Here is a 23,025-nt window from a genome sequence, read left to right as displayed (position 1 = left end):
AGCTGCCATCATCTCAATTTAAATTTTTTGCTTTTTAAAATTACTGTTTTAAAAAAGTTTATTCTAGTTAACAATAAAAATTTGGGGGAAAATATGTACTTGGATCATTATATTAAATACAGTATTTCTATGTTTTTATAAGTTCAATATCGATGATATGAGGAGTGAATCGACATTTCTATTATATCTAAAAAAATCAACAAAATATAATAATTAAGCAACAAAATATCACTAATATAAATAAAATATAAATAATAGATATGTTAACTAAATATTTATTTATTAATTTAAATTTATTTTTGAATTCTTTGTTTTTATAATTTTTCTAAAAGTATCCATCGAAGACTAAATTTTATTAATATTTTCATCTATAACTGCATCCCTTTGAAGTTTCATTTTTCTTTTATCCAAATTATAGCTTGGTCTTCAACTCTATTTTTTTTATTACACTTACAAATATTTATAATTGAATCCTAATTTTTTTAAGGATGGTATCTATTTAATTTCTATCTAAAAACAAGGAGCTTCTAAATTTTGGAGGAGTTAATTTTATTATTTTTCTAAGTATTAAATTAATAAATCAAAACAAGAATTTATTGTACACGATTGAAAGTATAAGATTTATTAAAAATGCTTTTAAGAATATATAAATCAAATAAATAGTCAAACTTCTAATTTAACCTCATTTTTTATAGTTTATTTTATTGAAATCCCTTCAACTCCTCCTAAGACTTTAAATAGGAAAATATAAATATCTAAATTAATAAAATTAAATTTAGCAAAATCTATTTGATATATTAAATATTTAAATAAAATGATAACAAAGGACAGAAAAACAATGTCTACAAATATAATGATTATCATTAATATTAAGAATTTTTATGTCAACGATAGAGAACATAATTACTTAAATAAAGTGGTGGAGTTTAAATATATATATATATAAAACATAATTAAAAATTCATTAGGATAATTAAAAACTTGTTAAAGTTAAAAGATTAAATAAAAATGTTCATTATGAAAAGTTAAAAGGAATCGCGCAAGGTGAGAAGGGTAAAAATGGAAATGGGTGGTTGAAAGTGAACAATTACAAGAAGAGGAAAGAGAAAAGTCACCTTTGTTTTTTTTAGACAAAAGTTGAAGTAATTTTCAATTCTTTTTTTAAATTTCAACTTCCAAGACACACAAACCATTTTTCTTTTGAATACTTTTTGGCTGCCCATAAATTTTACTTTTCCCAAAAGAAAAAAAGAAAAAAAAGAAAAAAAAAAAGGTTTACCAATTTTTTGAAACAAACATTGAAATGACTTATTCATATGAAGTTGTTTAAAACGACTATTAAAATTCTACATTATTTTTTTTCTTTTTAAAATGTTCATTTTAATTTTTGTATTTTCAATTTTGATTTATCTTAGATCATTTTTTTGAAAAATGTTTATTTTGATCTTTTTATTTTCAATTTTGATATCTTAAAATTGAAATAAAAATAAAAATGAAAGGATCAAGATGGTTAATTTCTAAATATAAAACTATATAGACTAAAAATGAATAAAAGTTTTAAAGCACAATGCCACAATATGACCAAAAATAAAAATTTTGAAATTAAGTCAAAATGAACTAAAGTTGAATGTATGAAAAAAGTAGTATTTTTTTTTTTTAAAGAATTAGTATAGTTAGCCAATTTGAACATAATTTAACTGATTAAGACATTAATAACCTATTTCGCTATCGTTTAGAATAGTTATCTTCTTATTTGAGCTGGACAAAAATTATACTTACATATATGAATTTACTTTCGAGAGAGTTGAAATGAAAAAGATGTATTAATCTTTTACTTGTTGAGATGTCTCTATAAAGCTTACATATATGAATTTACTTTCGAGAGAGTTGAAATGAAAAAGATGTATTAATCTTTTACTTGTTGAGATGTCTCTATAAAGGTGAATAAATTTCCGGTGACGTGAGGCTTCTATTGAGGGGACTTTAGCATGTTTTCTTTTATAGAACATTTTTCTTGAGTTGTGTCTTTTCTATATATTTGATTAATTATTTTTATTCTTTTTCTTCTCTTAATTTCTTTAGTTGTATTTGTGTTTTATTATATCTTGACCTCGAGATGAGAGATTCTCTTCGTTTTATCGTAATTTAATATATTCGAAAAAAAAAATATTCGTTAATGAATAGGGAACTAGAGAAGTTATGAAGGGAAAATCTAAAATGGCCTTTCGTCTTTTCTTTTACTCCATTTCCATCCATGTTGCCCATCTAATTATTACATACAATCCTTCTCAAAAGGAGGGAGATAACTAAAATGACCCTTACACACTTACCTTCTTGTTTTTTCAATTAAGAACTTTAGTAATTATTAATAGGATATTACAAATTTTACTACTACTTTTATCTTTTGGTAAAAAATAGTAAAAAAAAATTAAAAAAATTATGGCCAAGCCCAAATAATATTCATGAAAACCCCATAGTACCCTTATGTATTACCATTGGGAGGTTGATAATACAAACCTTCAACATTAGATGTATTATTTATTTGTTTCTTTAGAAAAATAATATATTATAATTTGAATCAGATATGTATATTTAAGATTTGAATTTTGGGTATGATTTAATTATATCGAGTTTCAATAATTTTACCTTTAGAACTTTGAAATGGTTCTAAAAAACATATATTTTATTAAAACAGATGAAAATTGATGTGATAGCTGATGTGTAAAAATTAGAAGACACGTGGTATTATAAATTATAGTCATATAGAATATTGGATTATTGTAAACTATTAATTTCATCTCAAAATATATAGTTAAAATCATTTACTTAATTAAATTTACACATCAACTAATAATGCTGTAAATAATGTCACATATGTATTTCAATTCTTACACATCAATCATTTCTAAAAGATTTTTCGGAAGCAATGTCAAATTTAAGGGTAAAAAGGAAACTTTTCAAAGTGCAGTAGCATAATTAAACCTTACTCTTAAAGAGATATTTTGTATAATTATAATCTAGAATAAAGATGACTTAGATTATATAACATCTCGAATTTCAGGAAAATTTAAGTTAATTATCTAAAATTATTGAGTTTAAATTTTCCTTTCATTTGAAAATTTGGGGTTAAATTGAAATAATTGAAAAACTTTTATTGGTTAAATTGAATTTAATTGATTAGATATTCGAACTGATTATCTTGAAAATATTGAATTTTGCTTCCCTTTGACTTTGGATTTTAGGGCCAATTTAAAAAAAAAAATTAAAAGAGATAATTAATTTCATGTGGTTTTGAATTGATTTAAATATTTGGAAGAATTTAATTTGTATCAAATTGATAGATCTTATGTCCTTTAATTTTGGTTTTTGAAACCTAAATTAAGATAATTTGAAAAGTTAATTGATTTCTAAATTTAATAGAATCTTTAGAGATTTTGGAGTTATTGTGATATAATATTTTATTTATCTTTTCAAAATTTGGAAAAAAATAAAAGAATTGAGATTTTTTTTGGAAATTAAATGAGAGTGAAAAGAGGTAAAAAATTGGGGAGAAAGCAATTCGGTTTTTTAGCGACAGCTTCCACAAAATTATCGATTTTCAAAGTTTAAACCATTGAATCATGCTCAAATTTGGTCAGTCTGTTCGAGACATATAGAGTTTCATTTTGAACGGTTGGATCGTTGTTTGAAGCTCTGATTTATTCGTAATCGTTGCTGAATAAAATCTGTAAACTAGAAATTTTCCTTCTCTCGCACTCTCGCAAACCCTCCTCATGCAAGACCCTCACTACCAGCCACTAGCCTAAACAATTTATGTCATTCGACAGAAACACACACTGCCTATCTATGGCAGCCACAAGTCAACGTGTCGTTGGCCGCCATTGCCCTGATCTTTGTCTGAATTTTGAGGAAAACCTTGGATAAGACTTATTTTTCCTTATAATTTGGGAGGTGAAGTTCACCCTTTTGATTTTGGGTTAAATTAGTAACCTCTCTTTGGTTTGTAACTTAGATTCAAGGTTTGAAAGTTTTGAGGCATTGACCATCAAGCTGGATACCATTTTGTTTTGCAGAGATCGGTAAGTTTTGTAAATTGTTGGATGGTTATTCTTTTGGATTGAGAGTAATAGTGAGAAAATTAAGTTATTGATTTTGGACTTAATTCATGATCAGATTGGCTAATTAAATTGAGTATGAATTTGTCTTGGACCAAGCCACAACTTTAGGTTGATTCAAGTGTGCTAAAAAAGTTCTAAGGAGATTTTGTTTTGCGTTTTTTTACCAAGTTGAGGTAAGTAATGTTACTGGTCGAATTGCCCTAGTGCCCAACGATGATAATTATGATTTATTGAGGATTATTAGTTAGCATGATATTTATGTCTGCCTTTATTGATTGAGGTTTGAAATGACTGGAGTCAAGAATTGACAAATATGATTTACTGAGGATATATTGATAGTTTGATATTTATGTATACCTTGCTGATATGAGAGTTTAAAAGGTTAGTTGCGCATAGAGATGTTTGAATACTAGTATGATTTGAGTATATTATTTTTATTGGAGATCCTGCTGAATCTAAGGAGGATGAGATGCATACATATGTTGTAAAGCTATGATGAAGAAATTTATATGTATATTGTAGAATCATGATGATGAGATGTATATGTATGTTATAGAACCATGTTGAGATTGTGATGTCGAGATTGTGATAGTGATTTTACTAATTAGTTAGAATGCCCACCAGTTTGTGTTTCCTTCGGGATTCACCAGATATTGTGTTTCCTTCGGGATTCACCAGTTTGTGTTTCCTTCGGGATTCACCAGTTTGTGTTTCCTTCGAGCTTCACCAGATATTGTGTTTTCTTTGGGATTCACCAGTTTGTGTTTCCTTCGGGATTCACTAGATATCGTGTTTCCTTCGGGATTCACCAGATATTGTGTTTTCTTCGGGATTCACCAGTTTGTGTTTTCTTCGGGATTCACCAGATATTGTGTTTCCTTCAGGATTCACCAGTTTGTGTTTCCTTCGGGATTCACTAGAGGTAGTGGGCATATTTAGCTACAGTAGGATAGAACTCAGTTTTTCATGTATGTATGTGTCCCATGAGGACTATGATAGTTTATATGTTCCACCAGAGGTAAGCATCTAGAGGACATAGATGCCTAACCTGACCCCAGTAGTGGGGTTACTTACTGAGTATTTTATACTCATTCTTTCTCACATTGTTGTTTTAGGTAAGGGTAAAGATGCACCGGCGATGGACAAGCGAAATTCATGATCGAGCCACTGGGACTAGTTTTATGCTTCCGCTCATGAGATTTAGATTTCTTTTCATGTTTTTCTTAACTTTCAGTTTTGATGTTTGAAACTTACTATTAAGAATCGTTTTCAGACTTATTTATTATCATTTATGATTTGTGGGTACCCTATTGTCTGTTTTTAATATTTAAATTTAATGAAGGTCTTTTGAGTTCAACTTATTTATTTAGCATTTATTTCACCACAAAAGAGTATCGTTTTAAGTTCCATGCATATATGTATTTAGTAACGACCTAACTGTCGGGTCGTTACAGATTAAAAACATTAAATATTGTCGTCCATATCAATAGTAAATTTCGATTTTATAGATATATCAATAAAATATTAACATCGAAGGATGTACTTGTAAATACAAAGTTATAAAAACTATTTAAATTAATATTTAAGTTATTTTTACTTTCTTCAAAAATTTATAAATCTTATTATAAATATTTAAATTTATTCCTAATACAACCTTGAAATTTTGTGGATCATTCTACTTTTACTTCCTTTCAAAAAATTATAAATCTTATTTATTAATATTTACTGAAAATATTTTTTTTTTCGTTTTACATATATTGATATGAGATATCATTTTACATATATGTATGGATATTATTGACAAATATATTGACTATCTATTCCTCCTTTCTACACAATTTTCTATTGATATTTTTAAAAAATAAAAAAAATAAAAACTCTTTCTAACACATTATTTCTCAAATAAAAATATTTATTTTAATCATAATCCAACTATTACTTTTCTATTAACCGTTCAGTTGATTCATAATACAATTTTGAGTATATGACACGTTTATATGACACAATTTTAAAAGTCTGAATAAGTGAATATGATTAAGCGTTAAAATGATAGATAGGAAAAAAGTTTTTTTTTTAAAAAATCAATAATATAAAATAAAATAGTTTTTTTTTTAGAAAAAAAGATCAAAATAGACAATATTTGACATTTAACCTTTGTTATTCTAACCAGAAGTGACATCAGCAAGTCTCATTTTTCCTCCTTTTCAGTTTATTGGATCAAAAGTCAATAGACCCTTCAAAATATTTGGGTTAATTTTACTAATTATTCCTGTTCTTTTATTTCTTTTTTAAGAAAATTTTATTCCTATTCGCCTCCAAATTAATAGAAACCTCTCTCTCTCTTTGTTTTAAATTTTGATAAGATTTCAATTTCTTTTTTTTTTGGAAAAATGAAAATGATAAAATATAAATCAATCAGGGTTACTTTATATGTGTGTAGATATCTATCATTTATTTAAAGTATTAATGTTTTATAAATTCTTTGGTTCATCCAAGCATAAATTATGGTTAAAATATATTTTTTTTAAAAAAAAAAACTCATTAAAATATTATACTATCGACTTTTAATTCGTCATTTAACTAAAAAAACTATAAATTTTATATTTTTAATACTTTCAAATCAATTGTGGTGCATGTAAATTATATCAAGTACTATAGAGTAAACAATAAGCTTAAAATCTATTATCATCTATGAACTTTAAGTGTATTCCATTTTTTCCTTAAAATTTTCAAAATTTATATTTTGTTTATGAAATTTTAAAAAAATAAATTTATATTTTGTTTATGTTGTAAGTAGTTATTTTTATTCTTAAATTTTCAAATTTTATATTTTGTTTATGAACTTTTTAAAGAAAAAAATAGTTTTGATTCACATTGTTATCTATTTAACATATGATCATTTTGTGTCGGATAAGAAAATTAAACATATGTTAAGAGGATCATGTATTGAAATGGTTCAAAATCAATTGAATATTTGATTTCACACTTTTAAATGTGATTTTCATGCTAACAAAAACGTATTTTAAATCATTAAAACATCTCTTTAAGTAATTTTTAAAAATGACAAAAGTGATTTTTAATATTTTTAAAAGCACTCTCAAACATGTCCTTAGTCAATACTTGATAAATAACTAAACTACAAGTAAAACATACTTATTCTCTTGTGAGTGCATCAAATGTCAGAGTACAAGAATCTGAACCTCCGATCTCAAAATTAGGAAGTTGAGCGGTTTAGAAAGTTGCAAGACCTGACTCAGTGAAGTTCAAGAATCGAGTGAGTCAGGAAAGATAGTCTCCTCTCCCGAGTGGTTTTATGGAAGCTCAATGCAAATGCTTCTTGATGCAAAGATGGGAAGTTGGGTGGTTTAGGTTGGGTAGTCTGTGACTCTCAAGGCTCTTCTGTCTGTGTTGGGTTCAAAAGTTTAGATGGGGTGTCGCCCTATAAAGGCGTTGAAAGAGAAAGCTATCCTGATTGGCCCATATTCCCTTCTCGAGTTGAGAGGGGAGGCATGTCAACCTCTGCTAGTAGAATCAAACTTGACAGATGTCATATAGACCCTAAACAATCCAAACAATGATCTTTTTAAAACAAAAAACGTGGTAGATGCTGATCTTTCTAAAACAAAGAACGTGGTGGATGCCACTGTTGTGATTGCCAAGAGCTTTAGTGAGGTGTCCTTTGATTATTGTAATCATTCTTGTAAATTTGTCACTCATTCTCTGACGCATGCTAATGTTAACTTTTTTTTATCCCTAGATTCCTTCCTCCTCATGATGGGATGATGTTCACCTTAGTTGGACGTCCTCTATTCTTGATAATGGTTTTTCTTGTGGTTAGTTTTTTATTTTAACGAAGTTTAATTTATTAAAAAAAAAAAAGTCTAACCTCAAAGAAAGAAAACGTGTTAATTATCGATGAGTTATACTTATGTTGATTATTTTAAAAAATAATTTAAAAGTACAAAACCAAAAATCAAAGTATACATAAAAAAGAATTTAACTCCGTGATAATCGACATTCACTTCTTCTTAGAGATTCGATATCTCATCTTCCTAATTATTATATTAAAAATTCAAAATATATTATTATAAAGTACTTTTTTACATAAACGACTTTAATAATGGTTTTTAAAAAAAAAAAATAAAAAAAAGGTTTGCTTGAAAGAAGGGGAAGAAAATGGATAAAATAAGTAAACGTTGAAACTTGAAAGGATGACTCAAATAAAGACAACAAAATCCCAACGTTTAATTGGAAAATGAGCTGTCCATAACCGCTCTTCCCTTTTAATTATTATTTCTTTTAATATTAAATTATTACTTTTTATTCCATCCTTTTTCTTTTTCCTTTTAATACTAACAAAATTTTGTAACTGTTAATAAATTCTTATTATTCAACCAATGCATTTTACTCCCATACATCATCTATATTTATGTTTTTCTTTTTTGAGTTTTATGAAGGTGAAATATGATTTCAGAATTTTTCTTTGGAACTACATAAACTTCTAACTTAGAGGGAAAATAATAAGAGTACATGAATTACACTCACTTTAATATATCATTTTAGATTTAGTGATGTTTCAATAATAATATTCAAGTCAAAATGAATGTAGTTTAACTAACATCAAATATGTACTATCAACTTCGAGGTTAGAGGTTTGATCTCTCACCCCACATATTGAAAAAAAAACATGGTTTGTAATATCTATCTATATTTATTTGGTTTCTATATTATTGTTTGCCGTTGTACTTTCATGTTTGGTTCATTTTAGTTAATGTATCAAAATATACATTGAAGTACATGTAAACTAATTTTGATCCTTGTACTTTTAGAATTTGTTCATTTTAATCTTTATTTATAAATTCTAATACAAGTTTTATAAACGATGGAAACTAAATTTATGAGTACATTTCAAGAAATTAATGAAGTGTCATGCAAAACTTAATTGAAGAAATGAGATACAAGTGAAATAAAAGAATCAAAATTGTCATTTTTAAAAAGTATAAGGACTCAAAACGAATATGTCAAAGGTACAATGACTATAATGCACAAAATTTGAAAATATAAGAACCAACATAAACCAAAGCCAAAAATACATATACCAAAAGAATATTTAAATTGTGTTTAGTCTTCTTTTGGATTCATATTTTTAAACTTGGAAAAAATATCTTTTTAGTCCGTGGGTTTTTAAGAATAGATACATTCGGTCCTTAATGTTTCAAATTGGTTATTTTAGTCACCAAGTTTTCAAAAATTGGTTTAAAAGATCCTTCTACTAATAAAACTAATAAATTTAATGGACAAAACACACATGCACACACACATTTTTTACTCATTTTTTAGACACCCAACATATAAAAATGATTTTCTTCATTAAAGAAAAATAATTACAATAAGAAAAACAACGTTTAGAATATACAAAATGTTGACATCTACTAAGAGAATAAAAAATATATATATATGGAGATTAATAATAAAAAAAAACATTAAATCTAGATATTTTCAAAATCAAAGAAACACTTGATGTTCCATCAATTCTGTCGATTTTCTCTTCAGGATATTCAAATAAGTCCGTCACATCCAAATTTGTCATATGAGATGGTCAGATATGTTATTATCTTGATATGCAAAATTTGCTTCCACATATTTTTATTTTTCTTTCGGGGAGACTTGATAGAGATGAAATAAGTTGTTTGATGTACGCTAGGTACGTGACCAATGCCCAATCATTCTGCATCGAAAGCACTTATTTTCAACACTTTTTTAACTCTTATCTTGTGAAGCTTTTTCTTTGTGATCATCATTTTATGTGGTTCTTTTGAAATTTGAATGATTAGAACGACCACCACGAAAATAATAATTATTTCTTCCTCTACCACGGTCACGACCTTGACCGCAACCACGATCTCGACCACAATTATTAACATTCATAGCATTCATTTCAAGGAATGGTGTTGTTCCAGTTGGTTGAGATTCATGATTTTTCATCAATAACTTAATATTTTATTGAGCCATGAGAAGACATGAAATTAGTTCAAAATACCGTTTAAAACCTTTCTCTCCATATTGCTACTGTAAGAGCATATCCGAAATGTAGAAAAATATTTTCTCTAACATGTTGACTTGAAATTTTGAATCCTCAAATGCATCCATTTACGACGAGTTTTAGGAAAAAAAATTGTTTTCTGATGATCACATTTGGCATCCAGGTGTATTTTGGCATTAAGCACTAATGATAAATAATTATTATCATTAATATCATATGCTACAAATTGTAATTTTGCAATATTTTTCATGGTAACACTATTACAAAATATTATATTTATATTAAAATTTTAATATATATATAAAATATATAAAACAACATTTAATTTATTAATTATAACAAAGAGAGAAAAAAACCAACATACTTTTAGGATCTATCTTTAACGAAGAAAACGATAAGAGCTTGTGTTGATAACGTGTTAAGAACTTGAGAACCCAATGGAAATATAGATACTTAAATATAATATAATAATAAAATAAAATAAACACAATATATGAATAAACAAAATAAAATAAATTAGAAAAATATAAAATAAGAAATTTCTCTAAATTCTCCACTCCAATTTTCATGAAATTTGTCCAATATCTATCTTCCAAAATCCACAACATGCTACTATTTGTACGCTATTTGACAAGTAGGAGGTGAATTACATAAACACTAATAATGTGTAATACTGAGACATATAGATAACACTTATTTGTATGCTATTTGACAAGTAGGAGGTGGATTACATAAACACTAATAATGTGTAATACTGAGACATATAGATAACACTTATTTGTATGCTATTTGACAAGTAGGAGGTGGATTACATAAACACTAATAATGTGTAATACTGAGACATATAGATAACACTTAAGAAAATGAGAGCATGACACATGGTCAATGGATACTAAGCAGGTCTGTATATCTATTTTCATAATATTTTAGATAATCTTTCAAAAAAAAAAAAGAAGCAAACAACCAAATAAATAAATAAGTCCACGGTTTTTGACTATTTTGCAAAGACAAGGGGAGGGTAAGGACCGTCAGGCGGCAGAAAAAGGGGCCCATTTTTGTCATTTCGCTTTCTTCAAATACGTGTATCGCATGCACACGGCATATGATGCGGTCGCAGTCAGTTTCACCATTAGATTTCGCAAGGTACACGTGGCAGAATCTTGACGGTGGATGGTGTCCAAGTCATTAAAACCAACCAATCAGGCTATTTGCTTTAACCAAAGCGTGTGAAAAGCATTTCTCATCAAATTCAATCACTAACCTAATTTTCGTTCTTATTTCCCTTTTTATGCTTTTTCTCCTTCTAGAAGGTTTAAATTAAATTTAAATTTAAAAACCTAATTGTTTTTGCGATAATACACATCCATTAATTTTGTATTTTTATAGGATAGGATATAAATCGTTCCAATTTAGGTAAAATGATCGTATTTGGACAAGGTGGGGACATTAATTTTAAATTCATTTAACTAATTTTAGAGGGATAACTTACGTTCCGTTTGATAATTATTTAATTTTTTATTTTTATTTTTAAAATTAAAAATCTATTTTCTTTCAATTTCTTACAATATTTTACATATTTTTGTAAATAAAAGAGTTGAATTCTTAATCAACTTCCACTTTTTAATTTTTAAATTTTAGCTTAGTTTTTGAAGATATTGGTAAAAAAAATAATAACATAGAAGCAAGAAATTTTTGAAGTGGAATGAGTATTTATATAGTTTTTAAAAAGCTAAAAATAAAAAACCAAATAATTATTAAACGGATCTTTTTTTTTTTACTATAGTAATTCATATAACTTGATCACGATAGTTAAGAAAAACAATTGGATTAGTTGAATTGTATTTTAGTTGACATAGAGATGACTTAACTAGGAAGGAAAAGAAAAAGAGGTTAAGAATCATTTTTGTCCCTAAACTTTCATGGAGGTAAGAATTTAGTCTCTATACTTTCAATTTTGTAACAATTTAGTCCCTTCACTTTAATATACTACAATTTAGTCTATGTATTTTAAAATCCTTATAATAGTTTAATGAAATTTCTTACCTAGATTAATCAATAAACTATTTTTAAAAAATCGATAAACTAATTAGGGATACAATATATATATTATAAACTAAAAATTCTAAGACATTAAATAATAAAAAATAACATTTAATTTTCATGAAATTTTTTACGATATGAATTAAAATTGTTACAAATTTAAAAATACATGAATTAAATTCTATAATAAAGTACAATGATTTAATTGTTACAAAATTGAAAATGTAAATATGTGGACTAAATCGTCATCTATCAAAGTTTAATGACTAAATTGTTACTTTGGTAAAATTTTGGGGCGAAGTTGGTTTTTAACCAAAAACAAGTAATTAGGTTAAAAGAATACGTGGGATAGTTTAGGTTTTATTTTAACCATTATCATTGTAAGAAAAATAAATGCATCCTAGTAGATCATGCCATCGTGGAGTTGAAGACACTTAGCTAATTAAGAATCTCTTTATGAGTCGATCTTGGATGTTTGGGAGGATTTTGAGCATATATGTTTGTTTATTGGGAAATGGGAGGAAATAGTAAAATTGGGGGTACCTTTTGATTTTTGTCATAAAACGAAAATAATAAGATTTTTGGCAAAAACATGTCGTGCACATGGTATATATTTTTCTAGTCCCTAAAATACCTCTGGTATGGTTGATTAACAATTTTTTCGAGTATCGTGTAATTACTACACCGTGTATAAATTTTCAATAGAAATACAATGTAGTTATGAGACCGTGTATCAATTCTCAATTGAAATACAATGTAAGTGGAATCGTTGGTTATGAGACTTCAACCTAACAGATTCGAGAGATTACCAGATTTTTCTCTCATTTTAAAATTTGAATGGGTGGTTTTATATTTGTTTTGAATTGATTTGACCATTTCGAAAATATTAAGAATTAATCAATCTTTAATTTGTTTATCACTGTTTTAGTTTTAATTTATAATATATCTTTAGATTTTATATTATTTTATTAGTTTTTATTATTTAATTTAGATTTTTTTTTTGCCTCATTAGGATTTTATTCAATATTTTATACATATTATCATCTAACAAACTGTAAATTTTATTTAAATTTTATCATTTTTTTTTATATTTTTTTAATCACCTTTTATTCATTGTCATCTTATTATATTATTATGTCATTAATTTGTCTTCTTGACAAACAAATAATTATTCACTTTTGCAATCTTATTATTTTTGTTATGCCTCTACAACGAATTAGGCTCCTTTCGTAGGTTTTACGGTTGATGGAGTTATAAATAGAGTATAACTGTTGAAGCTTAAATGAAAATGAAATTATGAATACATCGTAATTATAAATAAACGAGTTCCCTTCCTGATTTTTTTTCTCTCGAGTTATATTTAATTTATATTTTATTATCTAGATTTTATCTAACTACTTATCGAATTAATCACAATAAGCACAGATTTTTTGATTTTTCTCTCCAATTTATATTTGAATTTATCTTTTGTTATCAAATTTGATTTTATCTGGCTAACTTTCGATTTGTTTAAATGTTTGTTACAAACTCAATTGTATGTAAATATATTTTTTATTATTTTATACATATTGTTATCAATTTAATTTGATATATATATATATATAATATATATATATATATATATATATTTCATCATATTTTCAATGTTTTCAAATTTTCATATAGAAACACGTGAAAATGGCTCGCTGTACTTAAAATGGCTCGTTGTACTTAAAAAGAAATATATAAATGGGAATTAAACTTTATATGTTTGAAACATGTGCATGTATATATGAATATATCTAATTTTTTGTTCGGTTTAATAATAATAATAATGATAATAATAATAATAATAATAATAATAATAATAATATTATTATTATTATTATTATTATTATTATTATTATTATTATTAGATAATAAAGAATCTTAAATCATATCTTCTTCACTTAGTCGCCTCAAAAATCTATTTTTCTCCTTAATCTCATGTCTGTGATCGTTGGTTCAACATCCCTTTCTTGAATTCCATTGTCTTGATTAACTTTTGACGACCACCCTCGCCAGGTCGTTGACCTTTTTCGCTCGCACACATGTTTCCTGCTTTGGTTTCTACTTTGAACATCGTTTTCAACAATGACGTTCTGGGATTGATAGTGTCTAAAGTTTGCTTTCAAGATCCTATCAGCAAAATGACCAAAACGAATGAAGATGATAAAACTCACAATTGGTTTGGTGTCAAACGCAATCATATTTCCAATAGTCACATCGTCATGAAGTTGCAAGTTTTTCAAATACTCCCTTGCCAATAACAATTTCACTGGTATAATCAAGTTTGCTCTTTCTCAGCTTGGAGGAAGTCCATCGTTGTAGACATTTATAAGTTTCTAATAACCCCTACCACCTTGTCTGTTGGGGTTGATGCCCTAAAGTCTTGTGTCCTGTAGTTTGTAAACACATTTTATACGAACGCTTGTGATGTATAATATATGATATTTACTTAACTTCTTGACTTTGCACATTTAGATGTTTTATTTTCTATACCACAAACCAATAAACTTAATATCCCTAGTTGTCTTTATGTAACTTAAGCATATATGTAGTGACGTACAAGTAGATCATGTCTTAAGTGATAACCAAAATGGTCCGTAGTATATGGATATAGGAGGGAAACCTTATCCTGATAACACTACGGACGTGGCCCGCTTTGTGGAATAATTACAAGTGTTGTGACTTGTCACAGATGGTCTGATCCTGATCATTCCTGTAGGGGACATGCGATGGGGGGCGTCCTATACAAAGAATTTGACCACGAAGTGTTAACGTCTCGTCATATAACTCCGTTCATGATAGAGACTTCATTTCACTAGGATGACCATATGTAACATGACCTCAATCCTGAGTGAGTTGAGAACTTTTTCCATTGAGGGCAGTCCTTTGATTTACATGGGTGCGAGTGGCCAGAACGCCGACTCAAACCTACCACTTTGGAGATTCGTCTGATTTGGGAGCTGGGAACTCAGCTTCACAAGATAGAGTTCACTTCTTCCCCGAAGCAGGAATAAGTAGATAGATTGCTCCCTTAAGGACTAATCTCGGGATTTGAACGATGTGGTACCACACACATTCTCATGGCCCAAGAGGTGTTCACACATAATAAGACTATGTTGTATTGTTCATTAGAGGGAGCAGTGGTACTTAAGGAGTAAGATGTAACTACAGGGAAAAAACGGTAAATTGGTCCAACTATACTTACGAGCATCTGTGAAAGGTCATCGTACTGATGATTGGTTATATCCAATGAACATAGAAATATATCTATGGTAAAAAAAGTTCAGTTGTTGGTCTTTAGAGAATATCGTGGCTAAAGAGTTTAGTCAGTTATGCACGTACTATTAGAGCTTCGAGCCATAGGTCTATAAGGTCCACTTGGTAGCTTGGATAAAAGTTGAGAATAAGTTTTTGGGTTAGTTTGAAATGTTCAAATTGACAAGAGGGAGTTTGATTATATAAGATATAATTGAACTAGTTAATTATATATGAATTATATCTAGTGGAGGAAAAATCCTATGGTTAATATATGATATTAAGTCATAGGTTATGAATATAATGAGATTATATTTATTATTTATTAATTGGACAGTTATGGGATAATTGGCCGACGTCTCTCCTGTTTTCATAACGGATAAGTAAGGTGAAGAATCGCTTTGAGACATTTAAATAGCTCACGGTGTGTTAAGCATTGGATGCGCGATATAGTGTTGAAGTGTGTAATCGCTTAGTAAAATCAGAGCCTATACGATAGTGTTGAATGATCGCTTACCTATACGATAGTGTTGAACGATCTCTTTGCTTACCTTTTACTAAGTGATCGTTTAGTACCCGAGCTTTACTAAACGGTCGTTTAGACGATCACTTAGCTTTTCCTACATGATCGTTTAGATGATCGCTTACCTTTTCCTACACGATCATATACTTCACCTTAACGATCAAGTATTTTGTCTATACGATAGATGAGCCTTTCTCCCACTTTCTTGATCGTTGTATACAATCTCCTTTCTTTATCCCCTCTACCAAATCCGAACAAAGCCCACCCTTTGGATTCTCACTCCGAGAATACTGAGGGCTCTAAGTGGTGGTGTCGTCCCCGTTTCCTTCTGTTCGTGTGGACACTGTTTGAGGTAGACGATTGGGAGTTGCTAAACAATAGCTTGTCGTTCCGGTGAAAGCGAGATTTGCTGTGAAGAATAAGTATTCAACTAGTATGATCTCTCGGTCTCTTATTTATTGATTCTCTAAGCATGCCAGTAATTTAACATTGTGATTGCATATCTGTATGTTTGAATGTATATGTGAAAATTCTGTCACAATGAATTGAAAAGATCCGTTTTCGCTCATAGGTACCCTTGAATAAGAGTTCCTTTAATAGGGAAAAAGCAGATTAGGACAAGAGACTAAGTAACCTTATCCTTTTACAGGAGATAAAATAAAGAAACGCGCAAAAAAACCATCCTATAGTGGGACACTCCCAGGATATCTTAAGGCGATGCGCAGAAACTTTATTTAATCCAACGAGAGAGACTGTGGGATATGCTGTTGCACTTCTTGCTCCCACTTACTATGAACATTCTCTCCATCCACCTTGATATTGACCTACCCAAAACCGTCTTTTAGGGGGACACTCCCAGGGTGTCACGAGGCCGAGGATAGACCTCACGATGTGGACAATAAGGGAGAAACACGAAAAGTTTAAATGAAGCATCATATGCCCCAAATATCTCTCACTGAATATTCTACCTAGGGGTTTATTAACCTAGACAATCCGGCTACTGATTATAATCTAAGTCATTTATTAAGTCTGCTAAAAAACAACTTTTTTCTTTGAAATAAAACAAATTCAAGTAGTCACATTAAACTCTTTAATGGACTGTCCTTAACTTGTATGCATGCATCAAATCTATCTAATTCACCTTTCTAGGTAGGTTCCCAGGTAGGGGTATTCTGTCCTAGCCTAGACAGAACTCGCCTTAGACAAAAGGTCCCTTATAGATAGATTTACTACACTTTAACATTTTATTATCGATTTTAGTTCTAATTTCATTTTATAACCTTTATAAAAGAAACAACTAAAATATACATGCCACATAAAAAGATATTTATAACACTTATAAATATAACGCTTAATAAATAATGCATGCATAAATATAACTCTTATATTATATTATGCATGTTTATGCACTTACGTAATTTAAATCATGCTTCACTAAATCATAACACTTGTAATAAAGAGAATATGCATGACCAATGTATAACCTAAGGTGGGATTTATCTATATGTGCATTCCATATGACATAAAAAAATATATGTCGCATGTATAAAACCATGGATTAATGGACCGGGATGAACCAACTCAAAATCGGAATGAAAATTCTTCTATTACATTATTCCACCGAGAAAACCGGTTAACAAATGAATCGAGTCTTGAACCGCCGAACGAAGCTCTCATCCTTTAGTAAATGGCTCCAGGTAAATGATCATGTAGCGCACACTAGACGATAGCGCGAAAGCTAAACGATCGCATAGACGACAACGAGGTCGCGAAGCTTGATCATCTAGACGATCGCTTAGCACGCGAAAGGTAAACAATTTACTATGCATTTACTCCATGATCGTATAGTCAGTAACTAAGCGATGAGGCTTGCTGAGTTATACGATCGTCTAGTGTGCTCGTGTGTTAAACGACAGCCGAGCATCCGATACTCGCGATCGTCTACCTCATCGTCTACACGACACGACCAACGCTTGATCGTCTTCTTCCTCGAAGAACAGCAACACTTGCTCCGAACTTCTTCACGAACAACTCAAGACTCAAACTAACTTTGAAATTACAAACTCGATAGCAATTAATTGTATCGAAAAACGCAGGGGCCTTTACATACTAGAGAATTTAACAAACGGAGGTTATATCCCAGAAAACTCCATTAATCTATACATCCACAAACAAATTAACAATTAAAAGAGAGAGTAGACATGGTACACCCACTGAGAATGTAAATGCAATTCTTTTACAGTAATGAATTGGAATATCAGAAACCGAGTGCTTTGATACCAATTTGGTTTTAGCAAACTAGTTTCCAAGTACCATAAGTGATAAGACTTTTATTTTGTAATGATGCCCCAGCAAGGCAGGACAAACGTCACCGATGGGGTGATCAGATGTCCCTTCACTGGGATGAGATATTCTCAACCATTAAACATAACCAACTCTTGAAACTGAACCTAACAACCACCATTTGTTCGGTTCATAACTGTTAACCCTTAACAATTCCGTGTAAGTGTAAACCCTCGTTTTTAGCCCTAGAGTCTGCCCTAATGTGCCCACCGTAGCTAAGATTTTCATGAAACCCAGATAGCGATCAAGCAGGTTGGTAACCCTCTCACTGCATCAAGGTTCCATCAACTTTTGAGGTGGAACCGACCTACCAAATGAACTATCATCAACAACTCTGGTTGATGAAGCAGACCCTTCAACAACTCTTATTGAAGTTTCAGTAGTTTCATTGGAAAGCTTACGTAACACGACTTTACTAAGTGGACTGTGCTCCCTGATATGATTCTCCTCCAGGAAAGTAGCATTCGTGGAAAAAAATACCTTGTTTTCCGACGGATCATAAAAGTAACCCCCTCGTGTACCTTTGGGGAGCCTACAAAGAGGCACAACCTCGACCGTGATTCTAACTTCTTAGGATTTGCCTCAAACACATGTGTCGGGCAACCTTATATGCAGAAGTGACGTAAACTAGCTTTACGCCCATTCCACAACTCTAGAGGTGTTCTCGCAACACTCTTGAAAGGAACATAGGTGAGTATGTATATTGCAGTCTCCACTACGAAACCCCAAAACGAGTCCGGTAACGAAGTGTAACTCATCATTAAACAAACCATGTCCAACAAACTTCTGTTTTTCCTCTCTACTACACCATTCAGTTGAGGTATACCCGACATTGAGAGTTGAAAAATGATTCTATGTCCTAATAAATAGTCCTGGAACACAGAATTTAAGAACTTTCCACCTCGATTTGATTGAAGTATTTTAATCCGTCTATCCAAAGTAGGGCTCTCAGAAGTCCACTTCAGGGTCAGTTTTTACTCTTAACGGAGGAGCTGTAGTATACACACATTTTATAAGTAGCTGAAATGACCCCCATCGCCTTGTCGTCATCTTTTCTTGCATACACGCATTCTCTAAGCAACTGGAAGCGTTAACCATATTGGGTTATTTTTAATTTTTGCTTATGAAATTGTTTAGATACTGTGTATTTGTGGTATTTGAGTTGTTTTTGAAGCAGTGTATCTTTGCATTCTTGTTTGTACTTAATTTTGTTGTTTTAGAGTAGTTTTGTCATTTACTAATTAGTATTTTCTATTATATAAATTCGTTTTCCTATTTTTATAATTTTGAAACCTTTTTGTCATTTTTTCCAATGAAACCTTAAAATTTGCTATTTCTCTTATCAACCCTTTTCTTTTTGTGCTTTTCTTTTTCTTTGTTTTCTCAATAATAATAATACATTCTAAACTTTTATTGGATAATGAGCTTGTTCTTTTTTTAAAAAAGAAAAAGTTATTTTTATTTAGAAGAAAATTTTTTATTTTAAAAATAAAGGTTGCTCATGCCAAATATTTTCATAAGTTTATATAACTAATATTTCAAAAATAAATTAAAATATTAGTAATATTTCATAACTAAATTTCATCAGTATTTTAGAACTTTTTAACCTTTAGATAAATTCTTTCTCATCTTTAAATTTCATAATATTTTAAAATTAAAAAGTATATCATTTCTAGTTTTACTACTAATTATATAAGGATTTATTTGTTTGAAATATCATTAATTACATTATCTCTCGTTATTAATGTTGGGATTGGTGTCCTGATTCTCCTGGAGTCTCGTTGTTTGTAATTATATACATTGTTTTATGAATAAAATAACCGTTATTTCATTATGACATTTATTCATATCCAATAAACAAAACTCCATGGTTATCTTATATAAACTTAAGCATGTATATGGGATATACAAGTGGATCATACCTTAAGTGATAACCTAAATAGATTTGGAGTATAAGGATTAAGGTGGAATACCTGATCCTTGTGACACTACGGATACGACCCGCTTTGTAGAGGTTTGCAAGTAATGTAAACTACTACAGATGGTAGATCCTGACCATTCATGTGAAGACATGCGAGCGGGGGTGTCCTATACAAAGAGTTTGTATAAGACCGAACCACGAGATGACTAGACTCTATATATAACGTCGTTGATACTGGAGACTTATATCTCACCTAAATGGCCAAAGGTGACACGACCTCAATCCTGAGTGTTTTGGGAACTCTTGCCTTTGAGGGCGGTTCTTTGATTAGTATGAGTGAGAGCGGCCAGATTGCCAACTCAATATGCCTACCTTTTTGGGGACTTGTCTGATCTGGGAGCTGGGAACTCACTTACACAAGATAGAATTCATTCCTTCTCCGAAGCAAGAGTAAGTAGAGAGATTGCTCCCTTAAGGGCTGATTCCGGGGCCTAAACATAGTGGCCACAACTTCTATTGAAAGAGAGGACTCATTCATAGTAGGACTATGACTTATGTTCATTAGAGGGATTAGTGATACTTAAGGAGTTAGATGTAACTACAAGGGCATAACAGTTATTGGCTGAGCTGTACTTACGAGCGATCTGTGAAAGGTTGTTGCACTATTGATTGGTTAAGATGGACACATAATATATCTGTGGTAAGGAGAGTTCAACTGCCGATCTTTAGTGGAGTGCCTGGAAGTTAACGGATGGTGGATCCCATGACTAAAGAGTTTAGTTAGTTATTCACGTATCGTTGGAACTTCGAGCTACAGGTCCATAAAGTCCTCTTGGTTGCTCAATGGATTCAAGTTGAGGATCAGTTCTTGATGTTGATTTGAAATGTTCAAATTGACAAGAGGTAATTCGTTTATATAAGATATGATCGGTATAATGTATGAGATACATCTAGTGGAGGATTAATGTAAATGAGATTTACATTAAGTGTCATGGAATAGAAAAAAAGCTATGGTTTATATGTTTCATGAGATGAAATATTAAAACTACAGGTTATAAATATATTCTGGTAAGTTAGTTATCATTTATATTTAGAATAATATTAATTATTGGATAATTATCTCTTTTTCTCTAATAACTAATTGAGTAGAAGGTTATTGGTGGTTTCATGGTAACCGTGAGATAAAAAGGAAATTTTTTTTTTCCTAATTTTAGTAAGAAGTTAATTTGAGATTTTCAATCTCGGAAAATACTCATGGATAGTTGTCAAGTAAATAAGATTTACTAAGCGACAGCTTGGAATTAGCTAAACGATTGTGGAGTGTCCTTAGGCGATAGACAATCAACTAAGCGATGAGCTAAACGATCGCATAGCTTTTGCTAGACGATCGCCTAGCTTTTCTTGAACGATTGGGCATCAACCTATACGATAGGTTGTTCCATCTCCCACTTGCTCAATCGTTTACAAGATTGTGGTTTCTCTGTTTTTCTGCCTCAAACCAAGTTCACACAGAATCCACGCTCTGGATTCTAACATCGAGAATACCAAGGTAACCTTCTTGGTGGTGTCATACTCAACTCGACACTGTTGAGGTTCTGTAGAGGCCGTTTGTGGTGTTCGGGGTGTTCGTGACCTTGGCAATCGTTGAGTTCGGGTGCGCGGTGATCGTGCAGTGTAGCAGTCGTATTGGACGAGCGTTCGTGTGTTGCTGTGATCGAGCATTCATGATCAAGGAACTCGAAGGTGAGTCTACAAAAGTGTGTTGCTCTTGTCCTTGATCTTTTGTATAACATGTTGTAATTTCTGTATTTTAGCATAATCGTATATTTCCGTTTGTGATTTTAACTGTAAAGTTCATATACGATTGAAATTTGGAAAGATCATTTCGCTATTCATGAAAATCTTTGTGTCCGATTTCATTCAATTAATATTTGAAATATTTAATTTTTTTCTTTATTAACATCATTTTTTAAATTTTGATTTTGTTTTTTTTATTTATTACTTCATTTATTACAAGATATTTCAAAATAATATTTTCTTCATTTTAGGAGATTTCGTATATTTTCTTCCATATACTTGTTGAGGTTTATACCATAAACTCGTGGTTTACATTGTAAACAAATTAGTTATTTACATAAATAAAGTGTTATTTATTGATACTTAGACTTGCGTAACTCATCCAATAAATTAAAGTCCAATGTTATTTTTTTGTAACTTGAACAGTATGTGGTTGGTATTCAAGTGGATCATGTTCAAGTAGAAACCATAAGGACTATAGTATACGGATAATGTGAGGAACCTTATTCAGGTAACACTATATATACAAACTCACTTTGTAAACATTACAAACGATTTGATCCAAAATCATTCATGTCGAGACATGCGAGTTGGGATATCCTCTTTGTAACACCATTGATTGAAGAGATTAATATTTCAAACGATGACCATATGTATGGGTGAGAGTGACCCGAGTCGCCGACTCACTATGCCTATCATTTTGGGGACAAGACCGAATAGGAAGATAGAAACATAGCTACACAAGATGAAATTCACTCCCTCTCGCCTTTAAGGTAAATAGATCAGTATTTCCCTTTAGTGCTGACTCCGAGACTTGAATAATGGGGCCTCACCCTCTCACTGAGCCCAGAGGAACTTAGTTTATGGTTGAACCATAAACAAATTGTTCATTAGAGGATCAGTGATACTTAAGGATAAAGAGGTAATTATAGGGATAAAACGGTAATTCGATCTAACT

The sequence above is a fragment of the Benincasa hispida genome, chromosome 9, assembly GCF_027475165.1.
Source record: "Benincasa hispida cultivar pf3 chromosome 9, pf3_genome.v1.1, whole genome shotgun sequence".
Taxonomy (NCBI): domain Eukaryota; kingdom Viridiplantae; phylum Streptophyta; class Magnoliopsida; order Cucurbitales; family Cucurbitaceae; genus Benincasa; species Benincasa hispida.
The sequence above is the reverse complement of the archived record's forward strand: the minus strand, read 5'-3'. Positions refer to the sequence as shown.